The 27,745-nt window shown below is 41.2% G+C and overlaps 1 protein-coding gene across 1 annotated transcript in view; it reads right to left on the bottom strand.

Moving 5' to 3' along the window:
* Nucleotides 1–27,745, bottom strand: part of EYS (eyes shut homolog) — an 888,772-nt gene that overhangs the window by 549,799 nt on the left and 311,228 nt on the right. The gene's annotated exons all lie outside the window — the stretch shown is intronic.

Below are 27,745 nucleotides of genomic sequence, written 5' to 3'. Positions count from 1 at the left end.
AATAAAATAATATTGATAATAATATTGATTATTATAACAACAATAATGATAATATAATAAAAAGGAAAAGGGAAAAAGTGAAAAAAGCCAAAACAGAAACGATACAACTGCTCACCATACGTCGACCGACGCTGCCCATCCCCGAGCCGTGATTGCTGCCTCCCTCCCCCAGCCAGCTCCTCCCAGGTAACATACTGGGCATGACGTTACATGATATGGAATATCCCTTTGGCCAGTTTGGATCCACTCTCTTAGCTGTGCCCCCTCCCCTCCCAGCTTCTTGTGCACCTGGCAGAGCATGGGAGGCTGGAGAAGTCCTTGACTAGTACAAGCGCTACCCAGCAACAACCAAAATATCGGTGTGTTATCAACATTGTTTTTCATACTAAGTCCAAAGCACAGCGCTGTGCCAGCTACAGTGAAGAAAATTAACTCTATCCCAGCTAAAACCATGACAGTATTCTCCAACAACTCAAGCAAAAGCAAAATGAGTTACTCTAAATCACAGAATTTATCCACTTGGAGAATAACCTGGTTTAGGTAATACTGACAGAATTATCTGTGGATCTTCTTTACAGTGAAACACTACCAGATCATATCTGGAATATAAGTTTCTTTAAGATTCAGGATTAGAAAGACATCTTTTCACATTTGTGAAACTACTAAGCAGGTACTTCAGTGTTTAGGATGCACCAGGTAGCATTCAGTACACTATTAAGAAAGAAGGTAGGAGGTTAAAGGCACAATAAGTGATAGGAGAATCCTCTTTTTATGATGTTCTTTCTGGTTTTGTATGCTCTTGTGAAAATCTGTTATTGACAAAAGAGAAGAGAAAACTTCAACCAAAATCTACATTACCTCTGACTGTAAAGAATCTATCTTCAGGAATTAGATAAACATCTGGTTTTACATACAACATATGATAACATTCTAAATATTCAAAGATGACAATTCACTAATGATTTCAAAGTTTACAGAGAAAATTTCCTCTTTAGCTGCAATAAAAAAAAGCTCTATGTTCTTTAAAAGGTCCACATTCTTGTTACTTTCACTGAAAATAGAATTAAATACAACACACATTTGCAACTATTTTGCAGGACAACAGACAATATGAAAGATTACCTACCAGCTCTTACCTGTTTTGACTGATGAATGGTTTCATGCATTAAACCATTCAAGTACAGCTTAATATTTCTAATTTGATAAAAGGAATTTTCTTAAATAACAAATAGGTTGTTCAATGGAGAATCAATTAGGTAGTTCTGTTTTATAAGGCGCAGGTATTGCTTACCGCACAAAAGGCAAGCTTGGCCTCTTTAAAACACAGAGTTTTCTTTGACATTTTTAATGTTCTGTGTGATTGGTAGGTGGGGTATAATTTCCAGTTCACATGAAGTGAAATGGGTGTTACTAAGGAACTTTCTCATTTGAAAGTCCTGAGTACTTTAGCAATAGGGATTCAGAAAAGAGGTTATTCTATATTTTTAATGGGAGGAAAAAGTTATAATTATCAAAAGGCATTCAGGCATTCTCTAAAGGAACTATGACAAAAACAACTGTTCAGGATTCATTTAGCAGTTACAGCACCCAAAACACATTTTTGGAAATATGGTTACAAATAAATATGTTTTGTTAATCTCTGTTTAAGCACAACAAACATCTGCTTTTGCTATACGTGGTAGCATCACTTTGTTATCTGGAGACAATACCCAGTGAATAACAGTGCACCCACTGCTCAGCGCTTCACTTTTCTCATAGTCTATCTATAAAAGCATGAGTCTGTATTAAGTATTAAGTATCTCCAAATCACCGACACTGGACACAGTAGAACACACTGTCGCAAGAGATCAGAACAAGTATTATAGATGACATTTGTTTTACAGGTGCTCTTCTTTTTCTTGACTTCATTTATGAAGCTCTGAATAAATTACTACCCATTAACTCCTCCGAAGTGGTAGGTAGTGCTATGACTATGCTCCATTTGTAGCCTGGAAAGCTTATTAAATAGAGAGTATTTCACTTTATGTTAGGAGAATGGGGTTCAATTCTTATCTGGTCCAACTGTTTTGGCTATAACTGAGGTGCAGAGAAACAAATAAAAAACCATGTTCCCAGAATCACAGAATCACAGGTTGGAAGGGACCTCAGGGATCATCTAGTCCAACCTTTCCAGGAAGAGTACAGTCTAGACAAGATGGCCCAGCACCCTGTCCAGAAGACTCTTGAAGGTGTCCAATGTGACCGAGTCAACCACTTCCCTGGGGAGATTGTTCCAATGGGTGACTGTCCTCACTGTGAAAAATTTCCCTCTGGTGTCCAATCGGAATCTCCCCAAGAGCAACTTGTGTCCATTCCGCCTTGTCCTCTCCATGGGACTCCTTGCAAAAAGGGAGTCTCCCTCTTTGTAGCTACCCCTTAAGTACTGGTACATGGTGATGAGATCCCCTCTCAGCCTCCTTTTCCCAAGGCTGAACAAACCCAGCTCTCCCAGCCTATCCTCATATGGCAGGCTTCCCAGTCCTTTGACCATCTTGGTGGCCCTTCTCTGGACCCCTTCCGGCCTGTCCACATCTTTTTTGTACAGCGGGGACCAGAACTGTACACAGTACTCCAGGTGTGGCCTGACAAGCGCTGAGCAGAGCAGGATGATGACTTCTTTGTCTCTGCTGGTGATTCCCTTTTTGATGCAACCCAGCATCCTGTTGGCCTTCTTGGCCACAATGTTCCCTCATGTTGAGCTTTCTGTCCACCAGGACCTCCAGGTCCCTTTCCACAGAGCTGCTCTCCAGCCAGGTGGATCCCAGTCTGTGCTGCACTCCCGGATTATGTTGTCCCAGGTGCATGATCTTACACTTGTCCTTGTTGAACTTCATAACATTCTTGCTGGCCCACTCTTCCAGCCTATCCAGATCTTCCTGCAGAGCAGCTCTCCCTTCTGGAGTGTCTACTTCCCCACTCAACTTGGTGTCATCAGCAAACTTCATTAGGCTACACTTGATGCCGTTTTCCAGATCGCTTATAAAGATACTGAATAACATTGGGCCCAATATTGATCCCTGGGGGACTCCACTAGGGACAGGTTGCCACTTGGAAAAGGAGCTGTTTACCACCACCCTTTGGGTGCGGCCTGTCAGTCAGTTCCCCACCCACTGCACAGACCACTTGTCTAGGCCATAACGCATTAATTTCTCCAGGAGGAGACTGTGGGGGACCGTATCAAAGGTCTTGGAGAAGTCCCGGTAGACAACGTCCACCGCCCACCCCATGTCAACCAGGCAAGTCACTTTGTCATAGAAGGCCACCAGGTTTGTCAAGCACGATCTGCCTTTAGTGAAGCCACGTTGGCTTTTCCCAATCATGTGCTTCATTTGACTTGTGGTGGCCCCCAGGAAGATTCGTTCCATAACTTTCCCAGGGATTGAAGTAAGGCTGATGGGCCTATAGTTACCCAGATCCTTCCTCAAGCCCTTCTTGTAGATAAGGGTAATATTTGCCTTCCTCCAGTCCTCTGGGACATCCCCTGTTCTCCATAACTTCTCAAAGATTATGGAGAGTGGCCTTGCAATGATGTCAGCCAGCTCTCTCAACACCCTCGGGTGGATGGCATCAGGGCCCATCTACTACAGGCTCAAGCTCCTGTAGTAATTCGTGTAACTAACTCTTCCTTCACTGATGGTGGGTCGGTGTTTGGATCAATCGCCAGTTTTGTTCCCAAAGCCTGGGACCTGACAGTGTTGGTAAGGACAGAGGTGAAGAAGGTGTTGAGGACCTCTGCCTTTTCAGCATCATTGGTGATTGACTCTCCTTTTCTGTTTAACAGTGGGCCTATGTTTTCCTTCTTTTTCTGCTTAGGGTTGACATACCTGAAGAAATCTTTCTTGTTATTTTTCATGTCTACAGCCAGTTACAATTCGAGTTGGGCTTTTGCTTTTCTAACTGCATCTCTGCACACTCTGGCAATGCCCTTGTAGCTCTTGATGGATAATCCTCCACTCCTCCATCTCTGGTATGCTTCCCTTTTGGATTTCAGTAGATCCAGGAGGTCATGGTTGAGCAGTGGGGGCCTCTTGCTCCCCTTACTTCCTTTTCCTTTGTAGGGGATAAACTGGCTTTGTGCTTCCAATAGAGTTCTTGAAGAACTCCCAGCACTCACTAGCTCCTTTGTCTTCCATGGAAGCTTCCCATCGAATCCCTCCCAGTTGAGCCCTGAGTGAACTGAAGTTTGCTCTTCTAAAATCCAGAACCCTTGTCTTAGAGCTGACTTTCAGCACACTCAGCAGGATCCCAAACTCCACAATATTGTGGTCACTGCAGCCAAGGCTATCACTAACGGAGATATTACAAAGCAGGCTTTCTCGGTTTGTGAACAGCAAGTCCAGCAGCGCCTCCTTCCTGGTTGGCACATCTAACATTTGTATCAGGAAACAGTCCTCTCTACATTCCAGGAACTTGGTGGATGACATGCGAGCTGCCATATTGTTCTTCCAGCAGATGTCTGGGTAGTTGAAGTCACCCATCAGGACCAGGTTCTGTTGGCCAGAAGCTTGCTTTAGTGCCCCAAATATTGCTTTGTCGGCTTCATCATCGTGGTTAGGAGGTCGATAGCAGATGCCCACTGTGAGGTCCTGCTTGGAGATGACCCCTTTGACTTTAACCCAGAGGCATTCGATAGAGCAGTCGCAGTCACCATAGTTGACTTCAATATATTCAAGGTTTTCCTTAATGCAGAGTGCAACTCCTCCACCTCTTCTACCTTGCCTGTCCTTACAAAAGAGCCTGTAACTGTCCATTGCGATCACCCAGTCATCTGAGTTGTCCCACCATGTTTCAGTTACTCCTATGTAATACCCTTCTGAGTGGGCACGGAGCTCCAGTTCCTCCTGTTTGTTACCTAGACTGCGTGCATTTATATACATACTCTTGAATTGATTCCTCTTCTGTTTCACCTCTTGGGAGACAGCTAAGGAACCTTTACCACCACACTGCTTGGCCTGACTTACTCCCCCACTGGATGTGCTGGTGTGAGCGTTTTCGCCATGGATCCCACCCCCCAAGTCCTTCAGTTTAACGCCTGCCTCACCAAATTAGCCAGCCTACTGCTGAAGATTCTCTTACCCATTTTAGACAGACAGATTCCATCCCTCCCTAGCATGTTGTCATCATTGAAGAACACCCCATTGTCATGAAAGCCGAACCCCTCACGGTGGCACCAGCCACGTAGCCAGGAGTTGATACACATCATGCACCTGTTTCTGGCTGCTCCCTTCCCTCAAACTGGCAAAATGGAAGAGAAGATCACCTGGGCATCAGTGTTTTTCGCTTCCTCCCCAGGGCTCAAAAGTCTTCCCTGATTTTACACAGGTTATGGCTCTCAGTGTCATTCATACCTACAGGAAATAGTAATAGTGGATAGTAGTCTGTTTTCCTGATGAGCTGTGGCACCCTCTCAGCAACATCTCGGACCTTGGCTCCTGGGAAGCAGCACACCTCTCGTGACTCCCTGTCAGGTTGGCAGATGGGTGCCGCAGTACCCTTCAACAGAGAGTCACCCACCACAAGCACTCGTCATTTCTTTTTACGATGTCCACTGTGTGTTGCTGGTACAGTTTCCCCTTGTGGGGGACTTTGCAGACCTTGCTCATGGGCGTCCTCAGTCATTAAGGCTTCATACCTGTTTCTGACTGTGATGGTGGAGGGTGCAGGCTGATGTGGCATCCTGCTTCTGTGAGTCACCACAGTCCACGGTGCCTCATTCTCAGCGGTGTCTGCCACAGGAACATGATTCTGAAACCACCTGTCTCTCTCTGCCTCAGCTCCTCTAATACTGCGCAGCCTCTTAACCGTTTCCTGCATTTCAGCCACCTGATGTAACAGGTCATCAACCTGTGCACACCTTGGCAGGTACTTACCTTTTCGTCAGGAGAGGGGTTGGGGGAGCTGCCGCAACCCACTGCCTGTACTGGTGTGTCCTTTCTTACCAGACTCGTCTGGGTGGATGAGTCTGACATCTCAGGGGCTTTCGCTGAATGAACAGTGGTTTTAGCTCTGAGGTGAGTGCCCATCATTTTACCCAAGGCCAAAGCACTTGCCTGAGCTGCAGACCTGCAAGTGGGCTGCAGCGTCCCTCCTGCCTGCGCGAACAGCCGCACAAACTGCCGCGCCACGCCCTTCTGATGCCACGCCCAGTTTGCCTGTCCTGTTTGTTGCGCTCCTGGTCGCTCACACTCCCTAGGGGCCGTTTAAATCTCCGACCATTGCTTCTGGCAACACCCCACGCCGTGTCAGCTGTACGTCAGCCTCGCTCCTGAGAGCTGCCGGCTCCTGGTGGGTCCCTCTGCTCACCCTTGGCCTTCTCGGGTACGAGGAACTGCTTTGCCTGCCCCAATCTAGTGCTGAACCACAGGACTTGCCCTTGCCACCACTGTGTTCCTCGTCGACTGATTCCCTTCTTTTCCCTAATGAGTTTCATAACTGCCTTTCAGTTATCAAAACTATTCTGTGTGGCCACAGGGAACATTATGTAAAATAGGGATCACTGAAACACGTCCATTATCTACACTACACAACTACCCAGTCCTACTCTGGTTTCACGCCACCTACCGACTGAGATGCAAAGATCAATATTAATGCAAAAAAGACAATAACATAGTTTTATTGTACTCTTATCTGTATTATTAAGAAGATGCTGGTGTCCTCATTAAATGTGAAAAAACACATGGAAGTGTCTATCCTGAGGCCCTGTTCTGAGTCAGGACAACATTTTGTCTTAATAAGAAATGTTATTTAAACAAGGTAAGGAGGCGTTAGAAGTATTAAAGAGAAAATAGAGCAGAGGTTTTTAACTGTGGATTATCAATTAAGATACTATTGCTGATATTCTTGTAAGTTATCTGATCAAAAGGCAAAAATTCCAAACTGTCTTTTTCAAAATGACAAAAAACCTGAAGATGATTTCCGGGCTCCTCAAAAAAAATTGGATGACAAAGATAGAACAGTCATTGCTCAACTTCTTTCTGTTCTTTTAGCACCTTGTAACCTCAGATAAATTCTAGGAGTTCTAGCAAAACACAAATTTTTTATCTTTCTAAAGAGAAAAAGATAAATATGGCAGATGTTCTGTATGCAACTTTATGTCTTTATTCCTAAATTGTTTAGGAATGATATAAAGTTTTTTAAACATACATGCCAATACAGGGTGTTTAAATAATGCCAAGTTTTATAGAAGCAAGCTAAAATTTCAAGTTTTATATATAAAAACTATCATATTAAACAAACTAATCAACATCTCTTTATGCATACTTACAATAATGAAAATATATAGCACAAATTGTATCCATGGTTTTGTATTTTATTACCTGCTTAAACATTAAAGTCAAAGTTAAAAATTGCAAGCTATGCTCTAATAGTTATGTTATAAATTCCTCTATCCCTATATGATGAGGTAAGTATTAAATCATTTGGTTCGCACCTGCTTGAAAACTCCCTTTTTAATTCTCATATTGCAGTGAAATATATTGGTATCACCTATCTTATGTTCTACCTTACAGGTTTTAAGGAATCAAATAACAGGGAAGAATCTTAAGAATCCCTGAATGGTTGGTGTTGGAAAAAGTCTCTGAGACTCATCTAGTCCCCCTTGCTCAAAACAGGGTCAACTAGAGGTTTCTCAGGTATGCATCCAGTCTGATTTCGAGCACCTCCAAAGATGGAGACTCCACAACTCTGTGGGCAACCTGTTCCAGAACCTGACCACCCTCATACTAAAAAACACATTTTCTTAATGTAGAATTTAATGTATTTCAGCTTTTGCCCACTACCTCTTGTCCTGTCACTGGATACCACTGAGAAGAGCCTGCCTCCACCTTTTTCACTCTCTTCCATCAGTTATTTACCCACATTGGCAAGAGCTACCCTAAGGCAAAGTCATTTTTTTAGCATACCAACCAGAACTGCAATCTGCTCTGAACCTTAAGAGTTCTACGGTGACTTTCTATCAATAAGAAAAGCCTCTTGATGGGTTCATTGCAACCTATCTCAGATAGAAGCTCTGAAGAAATACCAGAACTTGAAAAAAGCAGTAATGCAGATGATTACACCAGAGCAGAACAAATTTCATAGAGAGACTTTTTTTGCCTTCAGACATCTTACAGCAGAAAAACACAAGAAGCTGGTCTTTGCAGTCATCTCTATTTTGTGCCAAATTTTCAGAAAACATCAAAGCACTTGCCTTTGCCACAGATACAGGTGCTTCGGGGCGGGGGGGGCAATATTTAAGATGTAGCAGAACTGTTTTTTCCCTTAGTGGTTCAATCAAAGCAACAGGTATCCTAAACTGAACCCACAGATACATTGTGCCCATCATTCACCTGCCTCTGCCTCTTTATTTAAGACGATCTTACCAAGAAATGGCAGGATGTTCAGTGATATTTAGGTCAGCCTGTTAGCTATGTTGTATGTGCAAAAATGGTCCATTCTACAGTAACAGACACATACTACAAAGTTCCAAAGAGATACACTTCCAGTCACCACAGAGGCTTCAAATATTTAGGTTTTTTCTCTCCTCTTTCAACACAAACATCTTTCATTCTCTGAAAGCTTACTGCACTCTCTGTTCCTCAGACAGCTATCTGACTCATCTTACATACTCCACCAGTGTTCACCTACAAAAGCCCCAATATGTGTTTATCTCTGATGTTCTTCTGGTGCTACTAGCTCTCCACTCTTGCATGTCACGCCTAGATGTTCTTCTCAAATTTCCACACACATCTCCTCTACCCCAAATTCATCTGAGCTTTTCCCTATAGCTCTCCACTTATAGCCAATCAAATGTGACACAGGTGAACTAATTCAAGACATCAAGATTGATGGCAGCTTGGGCTGCAGTGCTCATGCCCTGACAATTCAAAATCTTGAGGGATATGGACAGGCTGATAAGCAGAATCAGGACCCTAAATTTCAGGACAGCAAACTTTCAGTTGTTTAGGGAATTAGCAGATAGGACCCCTAGGAAACTGCCCTCAGGGACAGGGGAGCAGAACAGAGCTGGCAGATCTTTAAGAACACTTTTTTTAGAGCACAATAGCTCTCTATTTCCACATACAAGAAACTGAGCAAGGAAGGCAGGAGACCAGCATGGCCTAATAAGGATCTCCTGGACAAACTGAAGTGTAAGAAGGGAATGCACAGGAAATGGAACAAGGAGTATGTACCCTGGGAAGAGTATAGGAATGCTGCCTGGTTGTGTAGGGGTGGGGTCAGAAAAGCTATGGCATGTTTAGAGCCGAATTTGGCAAGGGATGCAAAGAATAATAATAAGAGCTTCTACAGGTATGTCAGCCAGAAAAGGAAGGTTAAAGAAAATGTACCTCTGTAATAACTAAAACAGGAGAACTGGTGGCAACTGACACAGAGAAGGGTGAGTTACTCAACAGCTTCTTTGCCTCGGTCTTCACTGACAACCTCTCTTCCCACACCTCAAGTGGATGGACCAAAAGATGGGGACTGGGGGAGCAAAGTCCCTCCCACTGTAGGAGAAGATCCGGTTCATGCCCACCTGAGGAACCTGAACATACACAAGTATATGGGAGCCAATGAGATGCATCCCAGAGTCCTGAGGGAACTGGCTGATGTAGTTGCCAAGCCACTTTCCATTATATTTGAAAAGTCATGGCAGTCAGGTGAAGTCTCTGGGGACTGGAAAAAGGGAAACATTGTGCCCATCTTTAAAAAGGGTAGAAAGGAGGACCCTGGGAACTACCATCCTGTCAGCCTCACTCAACTCTGTGCAACAGATCCTCCTAGAAGCTGTGCTAAGGCACATGGAAGACAGGGACATGATTTGAGGCAGCCAGCATGGCTTCACCAAGGGCAAGTCCTGCCTGACCAACTGAATGGCTTTGCTGAATGGATTTGATGGGTGGAATGTTTGGTGGATGAGGAACTGGCTGGATGGCAGCCCTACGGAGAAGGACTTGGGGATACTGGTGGATGGAAAACTGGACATGAGCTGGCAATGTTCACTCACAGCCCAGAAAGCCGATCATGTCCTTGGCTACATATAAAGAAGCAAGGTCAAAGGAGGTGATTCTGCCCCTCTGCTCTGCTCTCGTGAGACCCCACCTGGAGTCCTGCATTCAGTTCTGGGGTCCCCAGTACAAGAAAGCCATGGACCTGTTACAGCAGGTTCAGAGGATGGTCATGAAAATACCTACGGAGAAAGGTTGAGTTGGGGTTTCTCAGCCTGGAGAAGGCTCTGCAGAGACTTTTCAATAATTAAAGGGCTCTTATAAGAAAGATGGAGAAAGACTTCTTACCAGGGCCTGTAGCAACAGACAAGGGACAATGATTTTAAACTGAAAGAGGGTAGATTTAGATTGGACATAAGAAACAAATTTTTTACAGTGAGGGTGGGGAGATACTGGAACAGGTTGCCCAGAGAAGTGGTGGATGCCCCCTCCCTGGAAGTGTTCAAGGTCAGGTTGAACAGGGTTTTGAGCAACTTAATCTAGTGCAAGGGGTCCCTGCTCATGGCAGAGGAGTTGGAACCAGATGATCTTTAAAGCTCCCTTCTAACCTGAACCATTCTATGATTCTGTGATTCTATGACTTTTGTGACTGCTTGTATAAGGCTGTGCAGTACAGGGGCTCAGCCTCGCCATGGCCTAAGCTGGGTATCGCTGGTTTAACCCCTGAACTAGAGCAATGACTGCTGCCTCCCCTGCTCCAGCCTCAGCTCTGGGGATGGCCCCACTGGGGAGGGGGTGACATTCCCACCACCACCACCACCTGTAGTCACTGCCTGACAAATCACAGCCCTTTGTGTTAGGGGGCTGGGGAGCTCAGCCAGGCTGCAGCTGGCAGCCTGAGAGAAGGCAGTGGGCTGTGACAGGGAATGCCCAAGACTGAGGATGAAACTAGTTGCTTAACCTGTTCTGCATTGCAAAAGTACTCTTAATTTTTATGCCACTCTTTTTTTTACGTACTCTTAACATGGGACATACAGAGTAATCTTTATGAACAGTAGCAATGGGGTAGAATTTTTTCAACGACTGAGGCAAAGTCATAAAGGATAATAATGGCAAAGACTTAAACACCTATTCATTTTATTGCTGTGGTTAAGAAGGCAGGACCAATTAACTCCTGTAATAAAAATGCTGTGTTATAAACTTGCTCACTCGTTGCCCTTTTCCAAGGTATGCCAGAAAACTTTTGGTTAACGTGAATAAGAGGAGTATCTCTTCCACACCAGTGTTTTCTACTTCAAGCTCCTGAACTGAATCATACAGTTCAGTGCAGGTATATAACCAATCCCCAAGGTCTCCCTGACTGTTGTAAGGAGTGTTGGGTGCTGTGAAATAACTGCAGTATCTCAGCTTAGGGGACCATCTTTTGTTTTTTAAGAGCCGCATGCCTTGTTGCTTGCATTTCTCCTGAGCAACTCTGAAGTTATTAAGTTATAACTCTTAAGTTAAAAATAAAGTAAAAATACAAATATTTGTGGTTTAGATAAATTCCAGATGTGTTTAGGTGCTGTGCGAGTCAACAATGGCATGTCAGTAGGCCAGATATAAGCCTTTCCGCTTTGCCTTTGAGAAATACTAGGACATCCTTCATTATTACAATATCATCCTTCATTATCACAACTATTACAATAGTCTCCACCACTTTTTGTAAACTGAGTTATCAGTCTGAGCTCAGAGACTGAACTATCCTCTCATCTTCTCAATTCAGTGCAAGGAAGTGGTATTAAACTACCACTGCTGTGATCAGTCAATAAGGAGTTCAGCTCCTTGGGCTGTCAATCTGACAATGCGAAGTTTCATTAGCAGTGAAATAAACAATAGCTTGGTTTGACTTCAGTGAAGTAGTTCAGGGCATAAAAAGATTCAACAAGGGAAGAAATAGTCAAGAAGCTCATCCATTACCCAGTGGTTTTGATTCCTCAATACACTCATGTCTGCCATGACCAAATGATATCTTTCCAAATTGTGTGTGTACAGCAAGAAAGTGGCCACACAAGAAGAAATATCACCTCTTCCCCCCTCACCTCTCTGCAAAGGATTAATCAATAATGGAGTAAAGAGCAGTTTGACTTTCACAAAGTAAACTGATAGATGAATATCAATTTCATAATTAAATTCTAAAAGAAATTCCATCTGCCTTTATCAGCTGTTAGAATAACAACAGGAAGCTGAAATTAAGGAAAACGAAATTGTTACCTTTGTCATACATACACCTATAATTTCTTAGTTTCACAGAGATGTAGATGCTGGTTTATGGGAAGTATATGCACCAGCTGCAGTCTTCAAGTTGAATCTGAAGTGGGGGCTAAGAAAGCATAGATAAAATACAGTTACCATAATAATAAATCCTTTTTCCTTCTAGCTTTAGGTCTTCCTGAGTACTGAGTCTTTAAAAAAGCAAGCATAAAACTGAAGTGTATCAGATATATAACTCATAGAATCACAGGAAAGTCTAGGTTGGAAAGGACCTTAAAGATCACCTAGTTCCAATGCCCCTGCCATGGGCAGGCACACCTTCCACTAGGTCAGGCTGATCAAAGCCCCATCCAACTTGGCCTTGAACACTCCCAGGGATGGCACATCCACAACTTCTGCAGGCAACCTGTTCCAGTGCCTCACCATCCTCAGAGTGAAATTTTTTTTCCGTATATATCTGATCTACACCTTTCATCTTTCAGTTTACAGCCATTATCCCTTGTCCTACCACAACATCCCCTTGCAAAACAAATCCCTCTCCAGCTTTCTTATAGGCCCCTTTCAGGTACTGGAAGGCTGCTACAAAGTGTCCCCGCAGCCTTCTCTTCTCCAGGCTGAACAGCCCCAATTCTCTCAGCCTGTCTTCATGGGAGAGGTGCTCCAGCCCCCTGAACATCTTCGTGGCCACTCTCTGGAATCGCTCCAACAGTTCCATGTCCTTCTTATATTGGGGGCCCCAAAGCTGGATGCAGTACTCCAGGTGGGGTCTCATGAGAGTGGAGTAGAAAGAGACAGAATCATGTCCCCCGCCTGCTGGTCACACTTCTTTTGATGCATCCCAGGAAACGGTTGGCTTTCTGGGCTGTAAGAGCACATTCAGGTCATGTTGAGCTTCTCATCAACCAACACCCCCAAGTCCTTCTCTCAGGGCTGCTCTCAATCCATTCTCTGCCCAGCTTGTATTGTGCTTGGGATTGCCCTGACCCAGGTGCAGGACCTTGCACATGGCCTTTTGTTGAACCTCATAAGGTTCACACAGGCCCACTTCTCGAGCTTGTCCAGGTCCATCTGGTTGACATCCCATCCCTCAGACACCTCAACCACAGCACTCAGCTTGGTGTCATCTGCAAACTTGATGAGAGTGCACTCAATCCCACTGTCCATGTTGCCAACAGAGATGCTGAACAGCACCAGTCCCAATACTGATCCCTCAGGAACACCACTCATCACTGGTCTCCACTTGGACATCAAGCTATTGACCACAACTCTTTGAGTGCAATCACCCAGCCAATTCCTTATCCAGTGGGTGGTCCACCTGTCAAATCCATGACTTTCCAGTTTAGAGACAAGGATGTTGTGTGGGACACTGTCAACCACTTTGCACAAGTCCAGGTAGGTAACTGTTAACTTTCATTACGTCCTACTCAAAATAGGTTTTATGGTTCTGTTTATGGTAAACAGATGGCTCAATAGCAACTGGCTGACTTCTCCTTAGTTTGTACTATTTTCGAAAGCTGGACCTGTACTTTTAGAGTATATTCCTGATGCACATGTTAAAAAAGCTATTTGTATTTTCTCATTCTGAGAACAGACTGATACATCTTTTTCTGCTTTTATATTTCTGAAGTAGAAATGAGAAGGATTAACCCTTTTACGTAGAAAACATGAAGTACAATATAAATAAGTAAATAAACTCTGCAAATACAAGCATGCTGAACCCCTTCAGCTTGCTCTTAAAGCTAGAAATGGAAGTGGACATTGACCCCCCCTAGAGGGGGAGAGAAAAAGGATTTGGGAAGGACATTGCTGGAAAGAGACATTTCTGCCACTGTAGTAGTGTGTAAGTGTGCCTTTGCACATATGATACCTAGAGAAAAACTTCAGAGGGCTCAAGTAGTTTTCATTTCCTTCCAGTTTAATTGCTTCAGCATTTTTATCCTTGCCCTTTTCCTCATTTTTTAGGATTTATTTTCTCTATTCTGTATACTTTTACTCCCATAATCCTCTGCTCACATCCTTCCTTTTTTAGCAATAACTAAAATGTATTCCCAATATTCTGCATATTCAGGGACATGACAGAAAGGAAAAAAAATGTTTTAGAGGTACCAATAGACAAATTTCTATTTGCTTGTTTTCCAGGTATTTCTTCATTAATCCTCCATTTGAAGCAATGAGTTCACTCAATCACAAGGTAACATTCAGCTCAATAAGACAGCAAGCTGTATTTCAGCTTTTACTTTAAGCTCTGGTTCAGCTGCAATGCACACATTTCTGTTTCAGGAAACAAAATCTTATGTCCGACAAAGGGTATCACAACTTTCAACTTCCAATATTTTAATGCAGCTTTTTTCTTTTTCCATTTTCCTAAATCAAAATACAGATACATCTTACATCAGACTGGATGCAACTTTCAGACTAGTGGACCACAGACATGAGGTACACCCAGTTCCTTTCCAGATCAAACAAACTATTTGCATATTGATTTCAAGAAGGGTTTTGCAGCAAATCCTCCTATCTACAAAGCCAGATTAAATTAATTTGTTTTTTCTTTCAGCTGGGAAAAAAACCCCAATTAAAAATCACCAGTATAACTGTCACTAGAGGGCAGTCTCATTAGAAGGAATGTTTGTGCTAAAAACCCCACAAACACTGAATACTTTGAATACTTTTAATTAAGGAAGATGACAAAACAAGTAAAACTGAGCATTATTACTGTCACTCAGGTCATATGGCTTGGAACCAGAAAATACAATATGGTTTGGTATCAGCAGTCTTGTTCATAGACCATGACCATGTAGTAAAGAGTTGGTAAAGTGCCTTCCCGTCAGTCTTACCTCCCAAAACTCTTATTTTAGATGCAGCAGGAAATAATTAGAAATTGAAAAAAAAAAAGATTTTTCATATTTTGGAAGGTTTTTTTTACTTTTGCTTCACAGTTTTGGTTGTTATCTAGGGTGCTAGGAAAAACTACTTACCATGTTCAAGATGTCTAAAAGAAATTATACAAAGATTAAAAAATACTGAATCACCCCCGAAAAAACAGGAACTTCCTTCTCCTAAAGTCCCCAAATTACAGCAGAAGGGTGTCATAGTCATGTGAAAATTTTGGAATGCAGCTTAGGAAGTTAACACACAATGCAGGGTAAAGGGAAACAAAGATCTGTCTAAATCTGTGTTCAGTGTGTAAAATTATTTTCTGAGTAGCAGCGTTAATTTCTTGAATTACTGCACAGCCCCATATAGGGTGTCTATCTATTCTGGCATGTAAAGCTGCTCTTTTGAGTAACATCATCTAGTAAGTAAATCTGCTTTACACTTCCTTCCGTTCCTGACTAAATGCAAAGGGAAAAGGACATACGTTCCTTTTTAGCTTACCATCTGTTGTCACTAACATCAAGAGCTGCATTATTTGCCTATGCGTCCTTCATCCCACACTGGAACAACAACAATCAGTACAACAGCACAAGGTAACTTAAGACGCCATCCAGCAATCTGGGGGAAAATAAATAATTTGCGTCCTTTTTAACAGGTAACACTTCTCCAAAGATTGAGTCTGCCAGAGACAAAAACCTTCATTTGTGAAAACACAGCATCAGTAAATCAGTGCTACGGTGAACAGAAAGTAAAAAATCTACCTCCAGCATCTTGGAGGGTACTGATTCACTTTGGTAGAGAAAAAAAGTAGTATTTCATTCTTTCAAGGATTAGAGGGAATAAGTTGTCATGCTGTGTCCAAGAAGATGATGTTACATAAAGTTAACCTGTTAGAGCTCAGATGTTGAATAAATCAGCTATCTGGAAGACTCTCCACCTTTGAAGGATTCCTGAACAAAAGGCTTCCATCTCCCTAGTCGCCTGTTTGCTTGTGCTCCTCCATCTCAATTTCATGCCAGTCTTTGATAACAATCTGGCTGTACTGGGTTTATTGCTGCGCTTATGGGAACTGGTACCTTCAGCACTATTTTCCTTGGAAATCTCTTCCTCTCTACTAGGTTTCAGTGTAAAGGGCCTAGTTGTTATCGAAATTAGCTCAATGCCTTTTTTGCAGTTTAGTATTGCTCTTATATTTTCTGAGAGTTACAGGTAACTCTTACTGTGTTCTAGTACATTGATTTTGAGACAAGTCCTCTTTGACCTGAGAAATCTGGAAGGAACAGGAATGCTGCACTGAAAAAATAAAAGCTGTCACCTGCAAGCAGGTAACAGCCCCTGCAGGAGAGACATTTGTTAAATCTGGAAGGTTTAGCAATGCAACAGTAGTTCTGTCAATTGACCTCAAAGCTCTTCACCTAGTATACAGAGATGGCACTGATTACAGAAAAGAGAAATGAACTCTTCAGGTAGAGTGCTAACAACAGAAATACTTTTGCTCTAGGCGGGTAAAGGAGATCTTTCCTGGTCTGTTCCTTCTACCACAGGCAAGAAAAAAAGATCAAGTAAAGGTAATTACAACTGCTGATCTTTATTAGCAGTAATTAGCACAGCAACATGAAGTGATAAATGGTATGCTGCAACTCTGAAATTTCATGAAGCGCAAGCAATACGAATCTAACCCTGAAGATTATTGAGACATTCAGAAAATCTGACATGAAAAAATAATTGAATGTAATGCATGCCAATTCAGAAGTCTATGTAAATTACTTCTGCGTAACAATTTGAATGATTTGAATGGATGAGACAAAGAAACATTTCTCTCCCTCATGTTTCTGACTGCTCCTGAACTCTGCATACACTTTTGTCATTTAAGCAAGATGTCTTTATCAGCTATTTTTTTTCTGATATTGTAAGCCTATTTTTTAAGCTACTTTCAGGATCGTCACTTGATCTTTACCTTTGATCTACTCAAGCTCCAAGGAGGTATATCACAGAAGAAATCGTATGTCTTTGGCTCAGTCAGACATCAAAACACTATCAAATCCAGGAATGGAAATGATGGCATAAAAAACCATGTCTTTGAACAAATGGATTAATGCTTCATGTTAAATAATCTCCCTTTATTTTTTTTTCATTCCAAACATAGAACACATTGAATACTTTATGCCTAGAACCAATTAGCTGCCTGTAAACAACTGATAATGAAGGATAGCTGTGGTACTTAGTATAACAAAATGCATTAGGTCACGAGGATATCACTTAACCATATAGTACCAACATTTATACATTTTAAAAGCACTTTTGAAGCATTTTCAACACTCAGCAGTAGTCAATTATACATCAAAGTTTATCTGATGAACCACTTAGCATGTGAACAACTCTCACAATGCTAATTTCAACATTATAAACTCAGATTTTCAAAGAAGCCTATACGAAATAATGCATTTGGCAAGTTTGTCATCATCAATACTGTCTCAAAAATATTTCAGAAAAAGATTAAGAAGCAAGGATGCCTCTGTTCTCACATTTGTTATTAGAATAATTGAAAGAAAAGAAGAAAAGGTTTTGCACAAACTGACCTTCATTAATGATTTAAGCTAATACACCACATTATAATCTGTTAGCGTTCACCTCACTGCGTATGAGGATTGTAACTTCCAACAAATAACTGAGACAGTAACACTTCATTTTGCCACAGCTAAATTTATCAAAGATCACCTAACAGAGGCCTTGATAAGTTTACTAAGAAGACTTAAGTAAACCCATGAAATATTTTATAAAGAGTGCCACAACTTCCAAGCATATAGACAACAGGAAAAGAGCAAAAGTAAGCATTTTTAAGTTCAACTCAGTATTTCTCAATGCTAAATATATAGGTTTTTTTTTTCATATATATATATATGCGCTGCTCAAATGCTGCAGTCACAAGATGAGGTAGACATTTCCCTACTACAGATTCTGTTACAAAATAAAATCCTACTTGTTGTGTGTCCTGGTGACCAGCATTTCAAAAGTAGCTTTGTCCTTAAAAACACTATTGTTCTGATATAAAGCTACAAAAGCAAACAACAAAAATTATTTTCAATTGGTCTCCAAGAGTCACTTATATCTTTATCTACCTTTGATATCTACTGTAATATAAACAATCCAACTTTCTACTATGGCTGTCTCACTGAGTTATTTCAATAGAGCAAACCTATGAAAATTTTATGACTGCCCCTTCCAGACAGGGAATGAAAAGGCCTAAGAAATATACATAATAATACTTGCGGCTGCTCATAGAGAGGTGTGACTTTTACATCTGTGCTCTCTTTTCTCTACCTGTGACCTTCAAAGACAAAGGCTTCCTATTATAACTGTGATAGATTTTTTTTTTCTTCCACAAATCCAAACTGGCATTTGGTGGAAGCAAATATGATAATTACAGATCAGCATTAGTCTGCTTGCTATTGCTGAAGAGCGAGAACTGCTTTGTAGAGGACCTCTAATACTGTACTGTCTGTAACTGCAGCCTAAATAAACTTTCCTATAAGACTTCTATTGATCTAACAGAACAGAACAGTTTAAATCCCAGGCAAACCCAAAAAGACTATTAACCAAAATTTGGTTACCCATAGAAACTAGTGGTGGGGAAGACAATGTCAATTTTCTAGTTATGTATTGTGTACAGTTTACTCATACTAAAACCATTTCACATAATTTGTACATGTACAATATTTCATGGAATCATTTAGGTTGGAAAAGACCCAATCATCAAGTTGAACTGTAAATGTGCCAAGTCCACCACTAAGCCATGGCCCTATGCACCACATCTACACGTCTGATGCTGAGCAAATGCCCCAGCTGCAGTTTTATCAGAGGGGTCCTCCTGTTTCTGCAGCACTTGCATCTGCTGGCATTTGCAAGGAGCCCGCCAAGACAACAGTGCATGTAAAACATTCAGCCTCCAGCTGGTAGGTCTTTAACCTAGATTTGGAAGAGCGACCACATTGTACATATTGTACTACCATATATAAGTAATCATTTCAAAGATGCAACCACTCTAGCTGAGTAATTCATGAGTTTTCAAACATGTATTTTCTGAACATACAATTCTCCAAAACTAATTTTGTAGTTGCCAGCACCACCTTTAAAAAAATATTAAAGTTTTATGTTAATTTATCACTTCTTAAGTGGAAAAACAAAACAAAACAGGACTCTCTTTTTAATTCCATCAGCTATAGGCCATAAACTGCCAGTTTCACATATGCTAGATTTTATTCTATTCTGTTAATAGTCTTGCAGAATTCTTTTTCATATACGTTATCTTCATCACCCCAGTGACCTAACGACAGTAATATAATCTACTCATCTAAAGTATCTGAGCACCACTGATGAAAATCAATGCTGTCTGGGTTAGATAGTATTTCACTACTGAACTGCTTGACAGAACTAAAATGTATTCACCTACACTACAACTAAATATATAGTCAGGCTCCATTTTCTCCTTCTTATCTCCCAAAACAGAGAAAATGCTGTCTGCCAAATAGTCTTGTACACTGTTAGTAGTATGGAAATTGTGACTGCTAGTCTCCAAAAATCTTTCTCTACTTCAGAAGAAAATGTCTCATAGTTGAAGATGAAACCTTGCTTTTGTTTTGGCTGGAAAGTTATTTCAGTACAAAATAAACACAGGTAACACCTTGGCATTAAAACTGACAATTCATTTACAAAAACTTTTACTCTTAGCCACTTTAGAATTGCTATAAGAAGGTACGTAAAAGGAACAAAACCTACAAAACCGATGAAATTGGTTCTGTTTTAACAAGTGCAACATGTAGGTTTTACTAATGACCTTTCAAATCTAAGAAAAAAATACAGATTTTATAGTAAAGAGAAAATGGGATGTACATCCTGTCCTTTTATGTGGAACTGTTTATTACCCATTCTCCATGGTTCAACAGGATATAATGTCAGCAGCAATGCCCATAATCCTTTCTAAATTTTGTTCCTTTGTGCATGTACAGACACTGCCGATGCATGAAATATCTAATCTGTAGCTAACAATGACAGATGGTTTTCCTGTTCATTTCTAATGAGCCATTTTTAAAGTGTCAGCACCATTTTTTGTTAGTTTGTTTAAACTTCCTATTTTAGTAAGGTTTCCTGAATTAAAAAAGTGAATGTGCTTTTAGGGAACTGTTAAATGAAGGGCAAAAGAAGAAGCAGAAGTGAGTCTATTATGAATTATCTGCAACAGAAGCATTAGAACAGATTTGGATTAGAAATAATGAGGTAGTGAAGTCTGTCTTGAAAACCTTTTCAGCCATTCTTCTGTTCATTGCCTACCTTATTTCTATCCATTCTAGTTTTAATTCTCACTCTCCCCTCCACCAAAGAATACTTAGTGGTGGCAGCATTTTTGTTACTGCCCAGAACTGTAGCCTCACAAGACAAGCCACTGAATTTCAATTTTAATATCATTGCTATATAACATGATGGGGGATGACTTCCATCAAAGGTCTGTCAGGCAGAAAAACGCCAAGTATTAAAAGTTACATACTCACTTTAAGGTAACCATAAATAAGTTATGGCAAAATAAATACATTTTTAAAAAGTAATCAAAGGAACAATGCTATCTGTTGTCATTTGCATTGAAGGCAACAGGGCATATTTTTGTTCTGTTTTTTTATTTATTAGACCAAATCTCACTCAGCTTTCTATCTCCCTTGCACTTCTCCTTATGCTTTATCCGCTCTCATCTAGCACTTTAGCTCTGCCTTCTAACCTGCCTCCTAACGTACCACCATATTATCTTCAAACCTGAACAACAGGAATATTCTGAGATGGTCCAAATTGTTTTTCCAAACCTCTGCTTCCTTCACCTCAATGCTGTTGAGCAAATTCTGAATTAATTTTTTGAACAGTTCCTTTTTTAAAAAGGAACTCCATGTGGTTTTCTAAGCTAGTTTTGGCAAACTCCTGCAGAGTCAATTCTTCCACCTCTGCAAACTGACTCCTACTATTTTTAATCTTCATCTTTAGATGCATATCAGTTCTTTTACATGCACCAGAGTAGTGAATTCACCTGTGCATACAAACTTCAGGCTGCTCAGGGTGTGCTTGTAGAGTTTTAAAATTGGTCGTTGCAGATGACTGACAGATTTCTCCTTTGGCCCTCACTCCTAGTGTCCTTACAATTGCATGTATCCACCTTTCAGTCCATTTTCTCTTCCGCAGTGACCTTGAAGTCAAGGAGCTTAGGTCTGAGGAACGACGAGAGGTACCTCAGTGTGCTCTAAGAATTTGCCCTAAGGCTCTTCCTCAAAAGGAAAAGGGTACTCAGTCTACGTGTTCTCCACACCCTGTCAGTGCAGGGGTAAGAACCAGTATGACCCAGTATTTCTTCTCCAAATCGGTTAAAAATTATGCCAACCTATGCTAACAGGAACTGGCATTTCCATTCCACCCCATCTCATCATCTGCAGGAGGAAAATGAAAGGGAAGTTTACATGCACAGGTTTTTTCTGCATTCTCACTTCAGCCACCAGAGGAGAAATGAAATGCAACGGAAGCACAGTTCTAGCTTGCTTTCTTCTTCAGCCCTTTCCTTCATGTTTGTGTTTTAAATGTTTCCATGCAAATCTTACGACCAGAAATTATTGAATTAACACCATTTTTATGTATGTAGTCCACTACTTTTATTATTCCTGACTATAGTAATCACACGTATGATAAACATCTTAATTTATGGGCATATATGAAACTTGCTATTTGAAAATGTCAAATCCCAGAACACGTACCAGAACTGAAAAAATGCAAATATAAAACTGCACATATTTCACATACATTAAGCATAGGAGTAGATGGCATTTAAGAGATTTGAAATGCAGAGTAACTGGTGTTTATGTATACTTTTGCCCAATTTTGCTATCAAAATCACCTACTTATGCCCAAACCTGGAGGGATCTATGCATATAAACAGACCAAAAATCTGGATCATTTCAGAAAGAAATAGAAATGCACAAAATCTCTGAGGTTGGAAGGGACCTCTGGAGATTGTCCAGTTCAACCCCCCTGCTCACAGCAGGGTCAACTACAGCAGGCCCCTCAGGACCTTGTCCAATTACATTTTGACTGTCTCCAAGGATGGACACTGCACCTTTTTTGGCAACCAATTCCAGTGTTCACACACCCTAACAATAAAAAAGATTCTTCTCACATTTAAATGAACTTTCCTGTACTTCAGTTTGTGTCTGTTGCCTATTGTCCTTTGACAGGCACTGCTGAGAAGAGTCTGACTCTGTCTTCTTTACCTCTGCCCTCTCCCTGTCCCCCTCGCCCCACCAATAATGCACACGCTGATCCTGCTAAGTCTTCTCCTCTCCAGTCTAAACAGTCCCAGCTCTTCCTGCGTTTCGCTCCTATGGAAGTGTTCCAGTCCCTGGATCACCTTAGTGGCCTTTTGCTGGACTGTCTCTAGTTTATCCGTGCCTGTCTCATACTGGGGAGCCCAGAGACACAGCACTCCAGATGTATCTTACAAATACCGAGTAGAGGGGAAGGACCACCTCCCTCAACCTGCTGCTGATGTTCTCCTGATGCACCCCAGGATGCTGTTGGACTTCCCAATTGACCTCAAGGGTACACCATCACTGACTGACCACCAGCTGGTCTTTGGGTCTGGAAATTCAACAAGTTTTGTCTATGAGAATATTACAGTAGATAGTGTCTGAAGTCTTGCTAAAGTCAAGATAAACTCCAACAGCTCTCCCATTTTCTGTCAAGCCAGTCATCTCATTGAATGCTCTCATCAGGCATGCTTCTCCTTTGTAAATCCATGCTCCCAATCACCTTCTTTTCCATCACCTGTGTGGAAACAGTTTCAAGTATTATTTGCTCCATCACCTCCCCAGGGATCAGGGTGAGACTGACTGGTCCACAGTTTCCCAGATGCTCCTTCTTTCCTTTCTTGAAGATAGCAGTGACACTTTCCATTTCTGGCCTTCCTTTTTCTGCCTTTTTCCATTCCATTCCCTAATCCTCAGCAGTCTCTCCCAGTCACCATGATCTTTTAAAGATAACAAAGAGCAGCCTCACCATGACATCAGCCAGCTCCCTCAGGGCTCACATAATACATCCTATCAGGATCCGGCAGCAGGGAGTCTCCCAGTACAATCACTCACCCTTTCTTCCTGGCACTGCCTCATGGCTCAGTTTCAGCTGACTCGGATACTTCACTGGACAGAGCTTCTGGTCCCTCTTCTGCTACCAGGCCACTGAACTTACTCTGTAGTTGCAGGCAGGACAGGAGCCCTCATCCTGCTGTCGATGTCACAAGCTTCCAGCCTTCATCATCACTGGAGTCTCCATTTCCAAACTTCCTAAGCACAGACTCTGCATGATCCTCCTTCACTGTGGTTAGGAGTTCAGGTTCCTGTATCTGTAGGGTCTTGGAGAATATGTTGTTCTTCTCATCATCTCTGAAGCTGTGGAGTCTGCTGACTGCCTCCTGCAGCTCATTTACTTGGCAGCACAGATCCTCCTCCAGCACTCAAGTACCTCCTGCAGGCAACAACTCTGCTCCCAGCCTCAGCAAGCAGCCCCAGACACCTCTGCAGCCCCAGGCCTGCAGAACTACATCCCCCCTGAGGAACTCAGTCTGGTTTGAGGTCTCTAATGTGCTGAGGTAGTTGCTCCTGTGGATAGTCGGGGACAGTGCCCTGCAGCACCTCACTACCTAAGTACATAGTGTCCTCACCACAGTTTCTGTCCCCTTTCTACACTACCCCCTCTGTTGGTTGTGCTCTAGGCTTGGTAGTTAAATACGCTCTTTAGAGCATTTGCTGAAAGGATGCTTGACTATACCTAATGAGGAGTCAGCAGGAAACAAAAAGCTCAAACTCCCACTGATCAAGGGAAGTTGAGAACAAAGCTTGTGGGAAACTGCTACAGCTTGCTAAAAGTCACAGACTCTTGTAGCTATCCCCTCCCAGGAGCATCAGGCACCCTGAAGCTCCTCAGAGTTCAGTCCTCTGCTGACCCCAGAAGTAGTTCCCAGAAAATCTAGCATATCTCAAGCCAGAACCCACAAACTGCTGTGTAAATTGCTTCATCTGTTAGCTGTCTATGTTAGATGTGCTCATGTATTTGTACATTATTTACACTGAAAGTGTTTAACTGCCCTAAGCTATGATGAATTTAGGTAACTTTTATATTACATTTCACGCACTCTCAAAGCTATCCCTCAGGTACCTCATTACTTCAGAAACTGTTTTGTACTCCCTCTGTTTAACCTGTGAGTTCATCAAATGATCATTTCATGTCTCTTTGGGTGTCTGTAACTGAAAGGTATTATAAAACATTTATTTCAAATATGTCACCTAACGATTAAATATAACAGAAGCAGCAACTCTGCTGTTCAGGGAACAAAAGCTTCTGAGCTGGTTTGGAGGGGGTGAGGGACGTATTTTCCATGTACTTCTTGTGTGTTGTTTTAAATTTAATGTTTCATTGGGATTTTGAATAAAAATGCCACTGTCCTTTCAGAAAACTGTTGAATAATGGCCAAAATATGCCCTAAGGGATACAAAATGTCAGTGACTTTTTAGAAGATGCTACTGAGATGGCACAGCGAAATTTTGTTGCTTGCCTAAGGCAACGAAAACCTTAAAGCTCATTTCACACACTGCAGTATAACAAGCAGCAAACTATGCATTTCCAGTTGTTAGCAGTTTATTACCAGAGATGAAACTATAAAACACTTGCTATCTTTGGAGGAAACGCTTGTTTGCGCTTTGACAAATTTCTTTACCTAATTCATTAGTAATGAATTAGGCATTAGACATTCCTGACTGTCCATATAAATCTTTTGAAGATGGTTCTGAGTAAGAGGTGCATACATAACTTGGTACTAGGATGAAAAAAAAATTACAAGACAGAACTAAAGGTAAGTCAGAAGCACAACAGACAAATGTCTTGGGAAGCACCTCCGCAGCAAGAGAGGAAGAGCTGGCCAAAGAACCCTGAAGAAATGCCAGCTAAGAAGCCAGATGCTGCTTGCAAAAAAACGTTCCAGAGTTTGGCATCTGGGACCATTAAATGCCAAGCTGATGCCCATCTGTGGGAAAAGCTATTTACTGCTTCTGGGGGAGGGAAACTAAAAAAAGAGTACAGCAGTAGTTTAAAGGAGTGCCAGTAAAAAGAGAAAGCAAACTGAACTCAACATTCAAATTATAATCATATCACAATTTACTTTTGAATTCCATTATAGTTTAAAATCCATTCATTTAGAAATAGGCATATCTTAAAAATATACTGCATAAATATGGATATTTCAGATATTCACCCATCCCTGATTTAGGAAACGCCTGCTTATACAACTTAGCACAGAACAATCCTTGCATAGTTCTGAGAAAATGCAGAGGCTGATTTCAACTTTGCTTTTCCAAATAAATCCTCTCCAGAAGGCGGGGCAGGAGTAGGGAAGGGGGGAAGAGCAAAACAGCATGCTGCTTTTCTGTACCAGTACTGTAAGTTCATGGCATGCATAACACTGAATACACCTGATAACATAAGACCAGTCCTTTTTTAAGAACTCAGCACAGATAGATGAGAGTTACACTAACGAAAAACTATTTTTTAGTTTGTAAAAGATGTGGCTTCAAATGCTAAGAAGCAAAGAGGGTTGCTACAGAGCAAGATGTTGTATTTGGGAACGGACTGAGAAAATAACAGGAAGGAGACAGAGTAACTCTAACTCTGGTTGACAGTATGGTTACCCGAACTGTCAGCTGACATAAATTACTAAGTAAAGATGAAGAAAAATGATTGTGGCATCCTTACTAATTGAAGAAGCATTGCTAAGGCAGGCTAGCACAGTTTGAGATGAGTTCTGAAATTACTCAAAAGAGCCTCAGCTACAAACACAACTCATTATTTCAACTGGAGTCTAAAGTTATGCAGGAAAACCAAGGCATCTTACAGGACAGGATAACAACAAAATGGTTTAAATGAAGAGCATTTTAATACAGACAACATTTTTGCACGTTATCAATGATTTCTCAGAAGTGCTTAAGGAACTTAAGCCTCATATTTAAAGGTAAATTGGCATTTAACAACTTTTGTCTTGGCAGAGGTTAGTGGGACAGAGGTGATTCAGCACTGGAGTCACCTCTGAAAAGAAAAAGCCGGCTCCTAGAATCAGAGACATACAAGTACCATTACAAATCCATCTACAGTTTTTTACTAAGTACCTACGTGACCCAGTCATGACATTAGACAAAACTCAGGTCTGTATGATATGTAGCCAAAGAGGACCACTGCACTCCAAAAAGGGTGCTTGGAAGCAGGCTAAAGTAACTGTAACTAATATTTGTTTCAAGCATAAGCACACTAAAATAATGTAACTGGGGAAAATTAATAAGCAATTAATAATACTGTAACACTACATCCATAACTGTGAAGCGGTAAATGGAGACCTGTGATATAGCTGCACAAATACGGTATATGAGAACATGTGCCAGAAGTAAAAACTAAAGAATGAGCAGGCAGGAAATACGTCTGCCTCTGCAAAAATAAATGAAACAAGTAGAGGTCCTGATTCCAGTAGTAAGATGTCAAGGGGAGAGAAGATGACACTTTGCTTTTTGGAGAGGAGGCAGGAAGCATAAGACTGTGGTTCCTGCATCCCTCACAGAAGAACTCTAGGTACCAACTACCTTGACCTCCACAACTAAGAACCATCAACAGCCACAGCCAGCAGTAGTAACTAAAGAGCATCAGTTCCACAGTATTGCATGATTATATGAACATAAATTATAAATAGACAAATATAAATAAATACATGAATAAAAATAATACTAGTTTGTGAAGTTACTAAAGCTAAGGACTAATGGCATTGCACATGCAAGGTAATGATACACAGTGATTAAGAATTAACCTCTGGCAATGTGTAATGTTAATGAATATCAGCAACCCAGTAAGGAGACATTCTGAAGTTTGGAACGTGCATAGTTTGTCAGTCTTTTTAAACATTCCCATCACAGAGATCACTAATTTCCTAAGTGATAGATGTATCTATATATTCATTTGCAGCAAACTTTTCTTTACTGCAGTTACAATGAAAGGAATTTATACTTTAGAGTAAAGTCATAGGGAGTAGAGATCATGGGTAGAGCTCTGGTAATAAGGACTGGCACTGTTAGACTGACTAACACAGTCAGCATGTGTCCCAATCAGCGAATCAAGATATTGTATGGATGACTATTCCGTATTTTTTTAAGTTTTTTAAAAAGGAAAATGTTAAAGAAAAAGTAACAAAGAGGAAAAAGGATAAACTACAGGTATAAAAACAGAACTGCACTGCAGTTTGCGCAGAGATTATAAAATGGTATCTCAGTGGATGGATTCAACCACTGACAAAGGATAACTTTACTAAAGCAAACACTAAAACTGTTATAAAGAATATAAGATCAATAGATGGCATAAGGAAATATACTTGGAAAGTCTATTTTCCTATTTATTATGGAGAAGTCCATTGGTATGTTATAAAAAGAAAAGCAGCAACAACACACCATCCTTATATCCTTTATAACAACCTCAGCAACGAATACTGACAAAATATCAAATATCACGCCAACATGGATGTGGGATTCAATGTGGATACACAGAAA

This window comes from Phalacrocorax carbo, chromosome 3 (assembly GCF_963921805.1).
Source record: "Phalacrocorax carbo chromosome 3, bPhaCar2.1, whole genome shotgun sequence".
Lineage (NCBI taxonomy): Eukaryota > Metazoa > Chordata > Aves > Suliformes > Phalacrocoracidae > Phalacrocorax > Phalacrocorax carbo.
Note: the sequence above shows the minus strand (reverse complement) of the source record. Positions and strands in the feature narration are given on the sequence as shown.